This window comes from Pelophylax lessonae (assembly GCF_965119305.1).
Source record: "Pelophylax lessonae genome assembly, chromosome: 3".
Lineage (NCBI taxonomy): Eukaryota > Metazoa > Chordata > Amphibia > Anura > Ranidae > Pelophylax > Pelophylax lessonae.
The window spans coordinates 351587725-351602289 of NC_138770.1; the positions used below are offsets into that span (position 1 = coordinate 351587725).

General features: G+C 46.7%; 1 protein-coding gene across 1 annotated transcript in view; it reads left to right on the plus strand.

Annotated features, from left to right (window-relative positions):
• SENP6 (SUMO specific peptidase 6) overlaps positions 1–14565 on the plus strand; it is a gene marked incomplete at its 3' end in the record, with an annotated part of 259644 nt that overhangs the window by 148138 nt on the left and 96941 nt on the right.

Here is a 14565-nt window from a genome sequence, read left to right on the forward strand (position 1 = left end):
TCATTGACGGACACAGCTCCTTAACTTTTTGACCATTGGGTTATACTGCCCCGTACATGAGTAGGACACTAGGCAGGAAAAAGCTTGACTACACCCATGGGGCAGTCCCAAGGGGGCATACTCCCACTCTCAGCCATAAGCATTGTTTTTTTTACACCTCTACTGTAGAAATCAGCGCCCAATAGGTGAAGACGTAACGCGTATAGCGGCGGAGCCTATCCTGCCGGATGCTACATCCTCTCAGCTGTGCGGAGCTTGTATCTTATATGCACCTGTCTAGTGCTTGCTCTGGGAGTACCTAATTTTAATAAATACTTTGCTGATTCATCTATACGGAGAACATTAGATTCTTTGTGCTTTTCCTTCATATGCCCGGTATCTGCTTATGGTGAGAGTGGAGCCTACCCTGGGAATTTCTATTGGTGTCCCTATGAAGATCTTCTACACTATCTTATGACCCTTGTGGGGTAAAGCTGTTTCTGGCCCGGGTTGATTCCTGGATCAGTGTGTAAGGTGAGAGGCTTTGATTTCTGGTGGCGGTGAAGCGGAGCGCATCACAGATTTTTTAGTGGTGATCACAGATTGAAGCTTTGTTTTCACGAGTCACTCTTATAAGTTATCACATTTTTTGGACACTGGAAATACTTGTATATATTACCTATAGTCCTTATACCTTATGTTGTATTTTTTCTAGCGCAGCACAGTATATAGTTTTGGTATTTACTATTGCCCTGGTGTCACAAACTCTGACAAAATGGACTAAGCTTTTACGCCAGGACCTGGAGGGGAAAACCCTCGGTCACCAGCGCTTCCTCCTCTTTTGCCGTGGGCAAGGAGCATTATCAGTTTGTGGCGTTACCCTTTTGGTCTCGCCTCCGTTCCTGTGGTCTTCACAAAAGTTTTGGCCCCGGTGCTAGCATTGTTGCGTCAGCGGTGGATCGCGGTACATGCTATGAGGAAGGCTTAAAGCCGAAAACGTGTCAGCATTTGTCATGTTGTCACTGCTATCCATGCTGAAATAAAGAATTTTCTCTTACGTCCTCCGACAGTCGCCACCTCTTCATATTCGTCACAATGGGGTAATTGACCTTTGCTCCGTAGGAGTAGCTAGGCAACAGAATATGTCAATATTAAAGCTTTTAACATATCCCACCCCCAGGGGGTGGTCCCCTCAGTCAATACCCTCCTACTTCCTGTATCCATACCTCAGTTTCATTGTCTAGCTTGTCAGGAGTAGCTGGATGTCTCTATGCTGGGGCATTTTGTCTCAGCCTTTCTCTTCTTTTTTGATTTTATTTGAGTTTTTTTCTCTCTCTTAGCTGTTACTTTTGTCAGCATTAGTTAGGTCTTCTGATGAAGAGGATCATGCGGGCTGGGTCTCGGGCTGGCCCCCCTGGTCGCAGGTTGTGGGTCAGTGGCTTCCCAGCCTGCCATTGAGCGTTCAGTCAGGTATTTTTCCTGGCACAGTGAACGACCCAACCCTGTTCGCTGCAGGGATGCTATGGTGAGGTGGCTACCTCACTGGACGCCATGCGGTTTCGCACCGCAGTTCTCCTGCGTCCTGACTGCGACTCTCCCTGTCCCATGTGCAGTGGCTTGATCGCTTGTGCGGGTTCCCCACGCCATTTAGGAGGTAAGTGTATCTGTGTGGGGACCTGTCTGTTTGGGGGGTGTCAGTCTGGGACTGTGTAACCCTGCCTCTGTTCACACTAAAGGACTCCCTATCTGTCTTGGCTGCATTCTGTGGGCTGCAAGGAGGGGGGCTATGCTGCACTGTTTCTGTGTCTGACTGTGTGCTGTTTTTTTACTGTGTGACAGGCTGTGTGCTGCGGGGCATGATTGGATCGTGTTATGCACACTTGCGGCGACCGCTGCTGCGGTCAGCCATTGTTTTATTATACTGCACGTGTACTGTGGTTTTCACTGTGTGTGGGGAGCGGCGTTTTCGGCGCCAAGCGCCGCCATTTTGGCGGCGATCGCTCCGGCCTCATGCTAGCACTGCGGGCGGCCATTTTTCTGTAGCCTTCCATAGGCTTTAACAGAGCGCCCTGTGTTGCATCACTTCCTTTTCCCTGGGCGCACCAATCGAGGCAGCAGCAGCGGTGGTCTCTCCAGGTTTTATCCTCTCTATCCCTGTTATCCTTGCCTGAGTTTGTACTTTTCCCTGTGGGGGTCGGCTTTGTGCTGGTGTGTGAGTGCGGTGGGCTGCGCTCGCCGCGCTTTTAAAGGGGCAGTTACCCTTTATTCTTCTGCAAACTTTTGGGGGCATGGATTCTCAGGAAAGCAAATTTCCTCTCACTCTGGTGGGAGGCCAAGGGGCTGCTGTTTCCCCCCCCCAGGGGGTGATTTGGCTACTGTTGTGGCTAACCTTGCTGCTCAGGTGCAAATGCTTGTGGCTGCTCAATCCACAAAATGGCCCAGAGTTTTCAATTTCCTCTGATTCAGAGGGTGCTGGTGATGGGGCTGCTGTGGCTGGGGTCTCCTTATCGGGGTCCCGTTCCTCCCTGGACCTTGTGGGGTATGAGGTGGAGGCTGAGGTTGAAGGGGTTAATTCTCCCCCTGGCTCGTCTGAAGAGCTTGCACTCATGGATGACTTGGTTGCTTCTATCAAACAAACACTGCGTTTGCAGGATGAACCATGTCCTCCTGCTGTCCTGGCCTCTTATGGGACACAGCGAAGACGCAAGACATCGCTGGTTTTTCCTTGCACTGAAGATTTTCAGCGCGCTATTAGTGAACAATGGCGCAATTTACGCAAGCCTTTTGCTGTACCAAGTAGGTTCAAGCTGCGTTATCCTTTCACACCCGCTACTGATGACCGTTGGTGTGTGCCGCCTCCGGTGGATCACGCGGTGGCGGTTTTGAATAAGTCCACTGCGATCCCTGCTGAGGATACCCCGGTGTTCCGGGATGCCACGGACAGGAGGCTGGAGTCTCTTGCCCGTCATACTTATTCGGTTACCGGTTCTATGCTAAAAGCTATTTTTGCTTCACTTATGGCAGCTCAGGCTGTCGCGAATTGGACGCAGGTGCTTCGGCGCGTCCTGGTGGCTGACTCTGCCCCACCGGCGACGTTGGATATGGTGGATCAAATCCATCAGGGTGTCATGTATTTGTGTGATGCGGACTTGGATATAGTACCGTTGGCTGCACGTGTACACAGTGTGGCGGTGTTGTCTCGCCGCCTGATTTGGCTGAAGTGTTGGTCTGTGGACCAATCTTCGCGCAAAACCTTAGCTAATCTACCCTATAATGGATCTCGCCTTTTTGGCGATTCCTTGGATACACTGATAAAGGGGATCACGGGTGGTAAGAGCACGCTCTTGCCCCAATTCCACAAGGCTAAGGCTGCAACTGGTAAGAAGCAGGCTTCTTTTTGGCCCCCTCAGGGGTCCTTTCGTGCCTTTCGGTCGCACTATAAGGGCAAGCCTTTCAAAGGTCAAGGCTCCCAAAAGAAGCCGTGGAAAGGTAAGCAGAAGTCCGGCCAGTCCGGATCCGCTGCCCATAACAATGCGGCCTGAAGGGGCGCCCTCACCCAGTTCTGGGGTGGGGGGACGCCTGCTCGGTTTTGTTCAACCCTGGCTGGCCCGTGTTCGGGACAGGTGGGTTCAGGAAATCGTTCGGTCTGGTTACAAGATCGAGTTTCTCTCTCGGCCGGAGAGCAGATTTTTCCCCTCAAATCTTCAACTGTCTCCGGAGCGTTTGCGGGATCTGCACCTGGCGGTGCGGGACCTGCGGGCTCAGGGAGTGGTGGTCCCGGTGCCTCATCGGGACAGATTTCGGGGGTTCTATTCCAATCTGTTCACCGTGCCCAGGAAGGAGGGCAAGGTGCGTCCAATTCTGGACTTAAAGGCTCTGAACCGCTTTGTGCGGGTTCGCAAGTTCCGCATGGAATCCCTGCCGTCGGTGGTGGCTGCCCTATTTCCAGGGGAATTCATGGCTTCCATCGACTTGAAGGATGCGTACCTTCACATCCCGATTTATGAGGGTCACCAGAGGTACCTTCGGTTCGCCATTGCGGAGGATCATTACCAATTCGTGGCGCTGCCTTTTGGTCTCGCTTCAGCTCCATGGGTGTTCACCAAGGTGCTTGCACCGGTTCTGGCCTTGTTGAGAACCCAGGGCATCTCTGTCCTGGGGTATCTGGACGACATTCTAGTTCGGTCTGTGACCAGCCAGGGTCTGGTGAAGGACCTGTCCGTCACGATGCAGACTCTGCAGGAGTTTGGTTGGACGATAAATTTTCCAAAATCGACGCTGTGTCCGTCGGTTCGTCTTCCCTACCTGGGAATGATTCTGGACTCGGTCCAGGCGAAGGTCTTCCTACCGGACGACAAACTCAGGACTCTTCAGGAGGAGGTCAGGTCCCTCAGGGACGTTCCGTGCTCGTCCCTCCGGACGTGCATGCGATGTCTGGGATTGATGGTCTCGACCTTCGAGGCGATTCCCTTCGCCCAGTTTCACTCGCGGGGTCTCCAAGCGGAGATCCTGTCCAGGTGGGACGGGCGCCCGCAACCTCTGGATCTCCAGATTTCGTTGAGCCAGTCTTTTTTCGTTGAGCCAGCAAGTCTTTTCGTCCTCTTTCATGGACGGTGGTCACCACGGATGCCAGCCTGTCGGGCTGGGGTGGTGTTCTGGGCGTTCTGTCCGCCCAGGGAACTTGGTCGGAGGAGGAATCCTCCCTTCCGATCAACATTCTGGAATTGCAAAAGATAAATCTCTGCCTTCGACGTTGGACGGACAGGCTGCAGGGCCGTCCGGTTCGGGTGCAGACGGACAATGCCACGGCGGTGGCCTACATCAACCACCAAGGGGGCACCAGGAGTGCCCGAGCGGCTCGGGAGGTGGCCGACATTCTGTTTTGGGCCGAGACACACGTCCCGGCGATATCAGCGGTTCACATTCCGCGGGTGGAGAACTGGCAAGGCGGATTATCTGAGTCGCCAGTCCCTGGACCAGGGGGAATGGTCCCTCCACCCGGATGTCTTCCAGATGTTGTGCGCGAAGTGGGGTCTTCCGGAGGTAGACCTGTTCGCGTCTCGTCTGAACACCAAGGTGGAAAGGTTCGTGGCAAGGACGCGCGATACTCGGTCAGACGCGTTGGTAGCTCCGTGGCATCGGTATCGACTGATGTATGCGTTTCCACCGATTCAACTTCTGTCCAGGTTCCTTCGCAGGTTGACCTTGGAACCGCACGCGGTGATTCTTGTGGCGCCGGACTGGCCTCGCTGGTCCTGGTACGCAGACCTCGTGAATCTGGCGGTCGACGCTCCGTGGCGTCTGCCTCTGCGAGAAGATCTCCTGTCACAAGGACCGATATTCCATTCTGCTTTACAGTCGTTGGCTTTGACGGCCTGGCTGTTGAAACCGCGGTCCTTAGTGATAGTGGTCTCTCCCCTGAGGTCATTCACACTTTGATCAACGCGAGGAAGTCTTCCTCGGGAAAGGTCTATTACCGTACTTGGAAGGCCTATTTTGCCTGGTGTGAGTCCAGGGGGTATTCCCCTCGCACATACTCGGTGTCTAGGGTGTTGTCCTTCCTTCAAACGGGTGTTGACCAGCGTTTGGCGCTGGCTAAGATCAAGGGTCAGATTTCTGCGCTGGCCGTTCTTTTTCAACGTCCTGTGGCATCTAACCCCTTGGTTAGCACTTTTGTTCAGGGGTGCGGCACTTGGTCCCTCCTAGGAGGGAACCTCTGCCTCCTTGGGATTTGAACCTTGTTCTGTCCGTGTTGCAACGTGCTCCTTTCGAACAGATCAGGAAGATCTCTTTGTCCATGTTGTCCAAGAAGGTCGCCTTTTTGGTGGCGATCACTTCGGCTCGCAGAGTGTCGGAGCTGGCAGCTTTGTCCTGCAGGTCTCCGTATCTGGTCATTCACTTGGATAAGGTGGTCTTGCGACCTAACCCTTCTTTTTTTCCGAAGAGGATTTTGGATTTTCACCTCAATGAGGACATTGTCTTACCTTCGCTCTGCGCGAAGCCTAAACATCCGAAGGAGGTGGATTTGCATTCCTTGGATGTTGTTTGGGCGCTTAGGGTTTACCTAAAAGCGACTGAATCTTTTCGCAAGTCGGATTCTTTGTTTGTCCTTCCTGAGGGACCTCGGAAGGGCATGGCGGCGTCTGCTTCTACCATCGCCAAATGGATCAGACAGACTGTTGAACAGGCCTATGCTTTGAAGGGGAAAGTTCCTCCTATGCCTGTGAAGGCGCACTCTACCAGATCTCTGAGTACGTCTTGGGCCTGTCGTCATGGGGCTTCTGTGGCCCAGGTGTGTAAGGCGGCGACTTGGTCGACCGTTCACACATTCACGAAATTCTACAAGGTGGATATTCAGGCATCGGCAGATGCTTCCTTTGGTCGCAAGGTTCTTAGTGCGGCGGTTCCTTTGTTTTGGACCCTTGGCTGTTGGGATATGTTATTTTTTATCCCTAGGTTATTTGTTTTTTCCTGGGTTGTTGCTCCTGTTGAGCAAGTTTTTTTCATGCTTCCCAGCTGGTTTCCTTCCTTTGGTAAGGTTCCTTTCTCTGATGTGGAGACTGCGTTGCCTTGGGCGCGGCTGCGTTTCCCACCCCTCGTGTTTGCACTGCTTTGGGACGTCCCCATTGTGACGAATATGAAGAGGCGGCGACTGTCGGAGGACGTAAGAGAAAACGGAATTTTTGTAAAATCTTACCTGTAAAATTCCTTTCTCTGAGTCCTCCGACAGTCGCCGCCCCCGCCCCTCTTTTGGGGTTTGGTTATATACTCTACTGCTATTCCACTAAAACTGAGGTATGGATACAGGAAGTAGGAGGGTATTGACTGAGGGGACCACCCCCTGAGGGTGGGATATGTTAAAAGCTTTAATATTGACATATTCTGTTGCCTAGCTACTCCTACGGAGCAAAGGTCAATTACCCCATTGTGACGAATATGAAGAGGCGGCGACTGTCGGAGGACTCAGAGAAAGGAATTTTACGGGTAAGATTTTACAAAAATTCCGTTTTACTTGGAAGAAGCATTTTTGTGTGCCGGCTTTATTCATATAGTACCTGGACATTGGTCTTCTGCGAGTGGAGCCTCCAACTACTCTGATGGACAACTTGGAGCTTACTCTACGAACTCTGAGGGAGTTAGGTTGGATTCTAAAACTTCAGAAGTCTGCTCTGGTTCCGTCCACTAAACTGGACTATCTGGGTCTGACTCTGGACTTGGCCTCAGCCAGAGTGTTTCTTCCTCTGAAAACATTCCAGATATTGCAGGAGGCGATTCAGCTTCTGTTGTCCAGCAGATGGTTTAACGGCTTGGCTGTTAAAAGACAGGTGCTGAAGGATAGAGGTTTGTTAGAATCTGTGATTCCTATGCTATTAAAGGCTAGAAAATCTACCTCTAGGAAGATATACCATTGTACTTGGAAGAAGTACATTGCGTGGTGTGAGTCTCTTGGGGTTCCCCCTCTTCCTCCAACGAGGGGTTTAGCAGCGCCTGGCCTTGAGTATCAAGGGCCAGGTTCGGGCCTTGGTCGTTTCTTTCAACGTCCATTGGCCACACATTGCTTGGTGGGTACCTTTTATCCAGGGAGTTCGACATTTGGCTCCTCCAGTGCGGTCTCCATTGCCGCCGTGGAACCTCAGTTTGGTTGTCAGTTCTCCAGAAACCTCCCTTCGAAAATATTTGGGTGGTTCCCCTGCTTAGGTTGTCCCAGAAGGTGACCTTTTTTGGTGGCTATTACTGCTGCCTGCAGAGTGTCGGAGCTGGTGGCGTTGTCTTGTCATTCACCTTACCTTGTGGTTCACAGAGGTAAGGTGTTTTTTTGGCCCTGTCTGTCGTTCCTTCCAAAGGCCATCTCTGATTTCCATTTGAATGAAGACACTGTTGCCTTTCCTATGTACCAGGCCTAAACATCTTAAGGAAATTGCCTGGCATTCCCTGGATGTGGTTCGGGCAATCAGGGTGTACCTGGCAGCTATGAAATCTTTTAGGAAGTCAGACTCATTATTTGTACTCACAGATGGACTTCGGAAAGGGTTAGTTGCTTCTGCTGCAATAATTTCCAGATGGATCGGGCAGACAGTGATTCAGGCCTATTCAGTTAGGGGTCAGGTTCCTCATTTCTCTGTTTAGGCTCACTGTACTTGGGCACTTAGTGCCTTCTGGGTCATCCGTCATCAGGTGTCAGTGTTGCAGGTTTGCAAGGCAGCCACCTGGTCGCCTGTGCACAATTTCACAAAGTTTTATAAGATGGATGTGTTTGCATCTTTGAGGGTGTATTGTTTTTTTTCAGGTGATCTCCAGTTGTTAATGGTTGAGCTCCATGTTACCTGGTTGGCTACGGTTTAGCCTTGGGAATTTTTACTTGCTGTTCCCACCCCTTATGTTTGACACTGCTTTTGGATGTCCCAATAGTCAAGAAGATAAGGAGCTGTGTCCTTTAATAAATGAAAGAGAAAATTGGATTTTTGACTTACCGTAAAATCCATTTCTGTGATGTTGGTTGATGAACACAGCTCCCACCCTTCTGTGGAGTTGGCTTTTTTCTGACACTGCTTGTAACAAAAGTGTGCCTATGGCTGAAAGTGGGAGTTATACCCCCTAGGAATGCCTCATAGGCGTAGTCAAGCTTTTTCCTGCCTAGTGTCCTACTCCTGTAGGGTGCAGTAAACCCCAATTGTCAAGAAGATAAGGAGCTGTGTCCATCAATGAACATCAGAGAAATGGATTTTACGGTAAGTCAAAAATCCTATTATTCTAATAGTTTTACATAATGCATCAACATCCACACACACAGGACACACAACATTAGAGATGATTTATTCTTCCAAATCAAATATGGACTAGTATTCCAGTGTTTCTCTTCTTCCTTAGTTTTTCCCCATCACTCAGCTAATGTGACCTCAGCACTAATGGAGAGGGGCAGGGGAGAATCAAACGAGGATGCTATGCAGATGACTGACATCCTCCTTATGAACTGATGATGTAATTGGCTGTTAGGATGCTAGCGGCTAGAAGGTCGAAATGGTGCACAATAAAAAACCCGTGACTTTGCGTAGCTAAAAGGTGGGCTTGATCCACCCGCCAGCTTGTAGACAGTTTTTGGGTAATTTTTAGGCCTTTTGCCAAGGCACCCCTGAAGAAACCTGAAGGCACCCTGGTTAAAGGCTGCTTTAGGTCACCCTGGTTAAAAAAGGCTGCTTTAAGTGCCGGTTCACACTTCCGCGTGTGCGGCGATCGCATGTAATATCGGAGCGCACTGCTCCTTCATTACATGCGATCGGATGTGCAGTGCGAATTCAGCCATACACTTTGTATGGCTAAATTCACATTGCACCCGCACAAAAGTCGCACATGAGGCATTTTTTCAGCCGCATCAGGATCGGATCGCACAGTGGTTCACACTTGTACGATCCGATCCTGTGTGAACTGTCAGATCGCACTGCGATATGCGATCAAACTGGGGGTGTCGTTAACACTTCATTGACACCCCCAGCGTATCGCATAAGTGTGAACTGCCAGATGTGCGGATGCGATGCGGGAACAGGCTGCGAATTCGCAGCCTTCCCGCATCGCACAAGTGTGACCTGGCACTAAGTGACAGCATATGAAAGACCACTTTTTTGATCTGGTGTGAATTAAACAAAGTGTTTGCAATGTTGAAAAATCAAACTGTTACTTTTTTAAATTTTAGGGCTCTCATGCTGCTGTTAAGGCTCGTACACTCTATAAGAAAATTGGGCAAACATTTTTGTCCAAAGAATTTTCGTACGATTTTCGTATAGTGTGTACAGAACTTTCTACAGACGATTCAGAATTTTCGTCCGAAAACTCTCAAAGGGACAAACTCCAAAATTCGTACGAGAAAAAACGAATAATTTTCGTTTAACCGCTTCAGCCCCGGCCATCACAGTTTTACTGCGGCAGGCAGGCGCTCCTGGGCAAAGTGACGTAGTACTACGCTGCTCGCTCAGGAGACTGTAGGGCCCCGCTTGTTAGCTGGGGAGCCAGCGCGTGTGACCGGCGGCTCCGATGGCCGCCGGCCACTTGCAATCTCCAGCAGAGAGAGAAGGACAGACGGCTGTTCTAAACACAGCCGTCTGTCATTCTCCCTGAAGTGATCACAGAGGTTATGTGATCCTGCTATATAGAATTGCATGTCTCTGTGATTACTTCACAAGGCACGCCCCTCAACAGAATCACGCCCCTAGGGACACAATTAACCCATTGATCACCAGTACAGTTAACCCCTTCCCTGCCAGTGTCCTTTTTACAGTAACAGTGCATATTTTTAGCTCTGATTACTGTAGTAATGTCACTGGTACCCCCCAAAAGTTTGAAAAATGTCAGTTAGGGGTCCGATTTGTCTGCCACAATGTTGCAGTCCCGCAAAAAAAAAAAATTGCAGATCGACGCCATTACTAGTAAAAAAAAAAAAAAAAAACAATAACAATTAAATCTTTCCCATAGTTAGTAAACGCAATAACTTTTGCGATTTTTTTTTTTTTTTTTTTTTTTTTTTTTTTTTTTTTTTACCAAAAATATGTAGCAGAAAACAAATTGGCCTAAAATGTTAAAAAAATTAGATTTTTAAATTATTTTTTTTTTTTTTTAGAATTTCATATAAAAAAATTAAAAAATGTTTTTTTTTTTTCAATATTGTCACACTTTTTTTTGTTTATAGCGCAAAAAATAAAAATCGCACAGGTGATCAAATACCACCAAAATACAGCTCTATTTGTGGATAAAAAAGGACGTAATTTGGGTACAGTGTGGCACGACCGTGCAATAGTCCGTTAAAGTCACGCAGTGCCAAAACGCAAAATAGGGCCTGGTCATTGAGCAGCCAAATCCTCCAGGACTAAAGTGGTTAATGTGTACCGTTTTCATACTATTTTTGTACAAGAAAAATCAGAGAAGAAAGACTGCGCATGATCAGAAACAATTAACAACAACAAAAAAAAGCCTTTGTCATACGAGAATTTTCGTACAAAAATTCTTTCATTGGTTCCGATTTTCTTTGAAACAGCGAGGAAAATCGGACAATCGTTCGCCCGATTTTTCTATAGTGTAAACCCCACTTTAGTTGTGCTGGGCAGTGAGGGAGCAATGTGCTGTCTACTGTTTTTTTTTTTGTTTTTTTTTTACAAAGTGTACACTCCTTTCAGGGCTCTCTATGGTGGGGTGACCTAAGGTACTATCCAGTGCACTGTGAAAAAATGCAGCCTGTCTGCATTTTTCCGCACCACATGTCACAGCAGTGTTGTGGTTTAAACTGACCCCATGGCAAAAAAATTTTTTCTTTGTTTCCTTGTAGAGACTGATTTACAGATGCAGAAAGCCCCAGGTCTCTGCACTTTGTGTGAACAAGCCTCTATTGACCCTGCAGATGCTGTTCTATTAATGTCAATTTACACAGAAGCAGCAAGATCTGCTTCTGTGTTGCAGCTCATTTATACCAACTTGCACACTAAAAGCAGAAATCCAGAAGCAAACATTTATTAAATTGCAGCTTAGCAGTTCTTAGATGTATTAGCTGCATTTGTTTTATTTTTAAGGCTTTATTTTCCTCTAGTGATCCAGCCAGTGAGTTTGATGTTTTACAACAGAACACGCTCTCTTGCTGTGAGAGGGATGAGGCAAACCCTTTACCACTGACAGGGGTGCTTACAATGATTAGCTTTTATTTATGTAAACCCTTTATCCCAAAAGAAAAAAAAAAAAAAAACTATTTGCTTTAACTGCTTATAAAGTATTAGCTGGCTTTTGGCTTCAGTTTGTTTGGGTATTTAAACCTATTAGTCCATCTAACATCCACCTTCCCCCATACTGACATTGCTACTATTCAAAGGTGCCCCCTGTTCTGCTTCATCCAGAGTAGGTGCACTCTAATACAGGAGGTGTGATAATGGCAGGATAACCACTTGAAAACAGAGAGGGAAATGCCCCCCCCCTATAAAAAAAAAAAAAAAAGAAAAAAAGAAAATGAATGCAGCCATCACATCTAAATATGTGGTAAACTGCAATATATTACTTTTTCAGTTTTGGGTTTATCACCACTTCACCACAGCATGTCTGCATTTGTATGCAACACACCTGGAACCTTGACCCACCTCAATGCAATGTTATGGTGTGCTCAGAGCACATAGAAAACATTTGTTTTCTATGTGCTCTTGTGTTAAACCTGCATTGCTCTGCACAGATCTTGGCTGCGTTGCCCTGTGAACTGACTTTACTAAACATGTTTTGGTGGTAAATGCAGCCAAGGAGTTGTGGGGGAGAGCAGGGCACACCACACACATCCAAATAATTTAGATTTATGGTGTGACATGCCCAAAGTCCAAGACTAGTAAAAATTATTGAATACAACAATACCAATCCTAAATAGATTAATCAAAGTGTTCATGTGTAATAAAGATAAAAATTCAAATGTTCATGTGCAAAATATACATAACATCCAAAAGGTGCCAAACTGTTAATGTGTATGTAATTCACGACATCAATAAAAGCTTGAGTGTTCAAAAAAAGTTCTTATAAAGTTGCTGATCAAGGTGCTATGGTGCTCCAAGGTGTCCACAAAGTATGCTAAAGTGCTTCAAAGTGAAGAAAAGTGCTGGGGTGCTTCAAGGCAGAAAATGCGGTGCGGGGTGCTACACTCCCCTCCTGTGTCCCCACTCACCAGAAATAATGGACCCTCAGCTTTTTCAGTCTGGGGGTCAGCAGAGCTTTAGACTGGTGAGATGGAAGCCAGTTGAATACCTGGATAAGGCCACACAACCGCTTTACACCAGCTTGTTAGAATCTTTAAGGCTTTTTGAAGAAACTGCTGCTTGTTTCACCAGGTTTGACACAGTTGCACATTTAATAAATGTTTTGTATTCTTATGTGTTTTAGTGCAGGTTATTATTTGAATATTAGTAAAAATAATTATTCACCAAAACACAATTATTTTGCTTTAAAACAGTATTGAACCCAAAAGCTAACATATTGCAACTTACAAATTCTTAGATGTGATGGCTGCAATGGTTTTCTTTTTTATGCTTTCTTTCATTTATTTTCACTGGGTGATCTGGTCAGTCTGTTGTTTTTCTACAGAATAAGCTTTCCTCCAAATGTATCAGTTAAGAGTGCTTAGACAAACCATTTACCACTGACTGCTTTCCATAATTTATGTAACACTTTTATCCCAAAAGGAAAAACGCATTTTGCTGTTACTGCTTATACAGTATTTGCTGGAGTTTGACTTTAATTTGTTAGTGTATTTAAAAAGGGCAATAAAACTACCCTCCTGCCAGACTGACAGTGCTGTTGTCCAAAGGTGCTCCCTGTGCTCCTTTTCCAGAGTGTGTGTGTGGGGGGGGGGGGGGGGGGGATGGGGGCTCTAATATAGGAGGTATGGTCATATGATGTCCTTAGGTTTGAGTGGAAATATCTGATCAGGCATCATTGAGATATCTTTTATTTTTATTTTTTTAGCCGGCGATTCCCTGCACAGTAAAGCAATCATAGTAGCAGTTCAGCCATGTGATTGTTTTTACAGGCGGTGGGAGGGGAACGTCTCCTCCCCTCCTGCCACCCTTCGGTGCTTCTACCAGCTTGCCTGTGCGATCGGTGAGCCGGAGAAGGAATCCGCCGGCAGTGGAGGTTTACCATAGTGCTGACCGAGGACTAGATGGGTCCCTGGTCATCTCTGACTCTCGGAAGCCAGGCAGTTGTAAACACTGCGGTGTGTTCGGTTGGAAAGCTTAAGATCGTTTTTTAATTTTTTCCTTTTTTTTTTTTTTTTTATCTAGGGCTTTCCAGCCTAGAAGAGAGATGTGGGGACCTGTCATGCCCTATTCATTTTACAAGGGATGTTTACATTCCTTGTAGTAGGAATAAAAGTGATAGTAAAAAAATAAAGGGAAAGCTTAAAAAAATAAATAAAAAAAAATACATTTTTATAACTTTTTTTTTTTTTTTTCAAGCACCCCGTCCCTTTGTGCTTGCATGCAGAAACGAATGCGTAGGTCCTGTCTTCATATGTAAACAACGTTAAAACCACGCGTGAGGTATTGCCGCAAACGTTAGCGCAAGAGCAATAACTCTAGCACAGGACCACCTCTGTAACTCTAAACTGGTAACCTGTAAAAAAAATAATTAAAACCTAGCCTATGGAGATTTTTAAGTACCAAAGTTTGGCGCCATTCCACCAGTGTGCACAATTTTAAAGCGTGACATGTTAGGTGTCTATTTACTCTGCGTAACATCATCTTTCACATTAAGCAAAAAATTGTGCTAATATTACTTTTTTTTTGTTTTGTTTTTTTGTTTTGTTTTTTAAATACAGAATTTTTTTTTTTCCCCCAGAAAATCGTGTTTGAGAAATTGTTGCGCAATTACTGCGTGAGATGAAAAATTTCAATGACTGCCATTTTATTCCCTAGGGTCTCTCTTTAAAAAAAAAAAAAAAAATATATATATATATATATATATATATATATATATATATATATATTGTTTGGGGGTTCTGGGTAATTTTCTAGCAAAAAAGTTATGATTTTTACATGGAGAGAAATGCCAGAAATCCTCCCGCTATAGAAGCGGTTAACA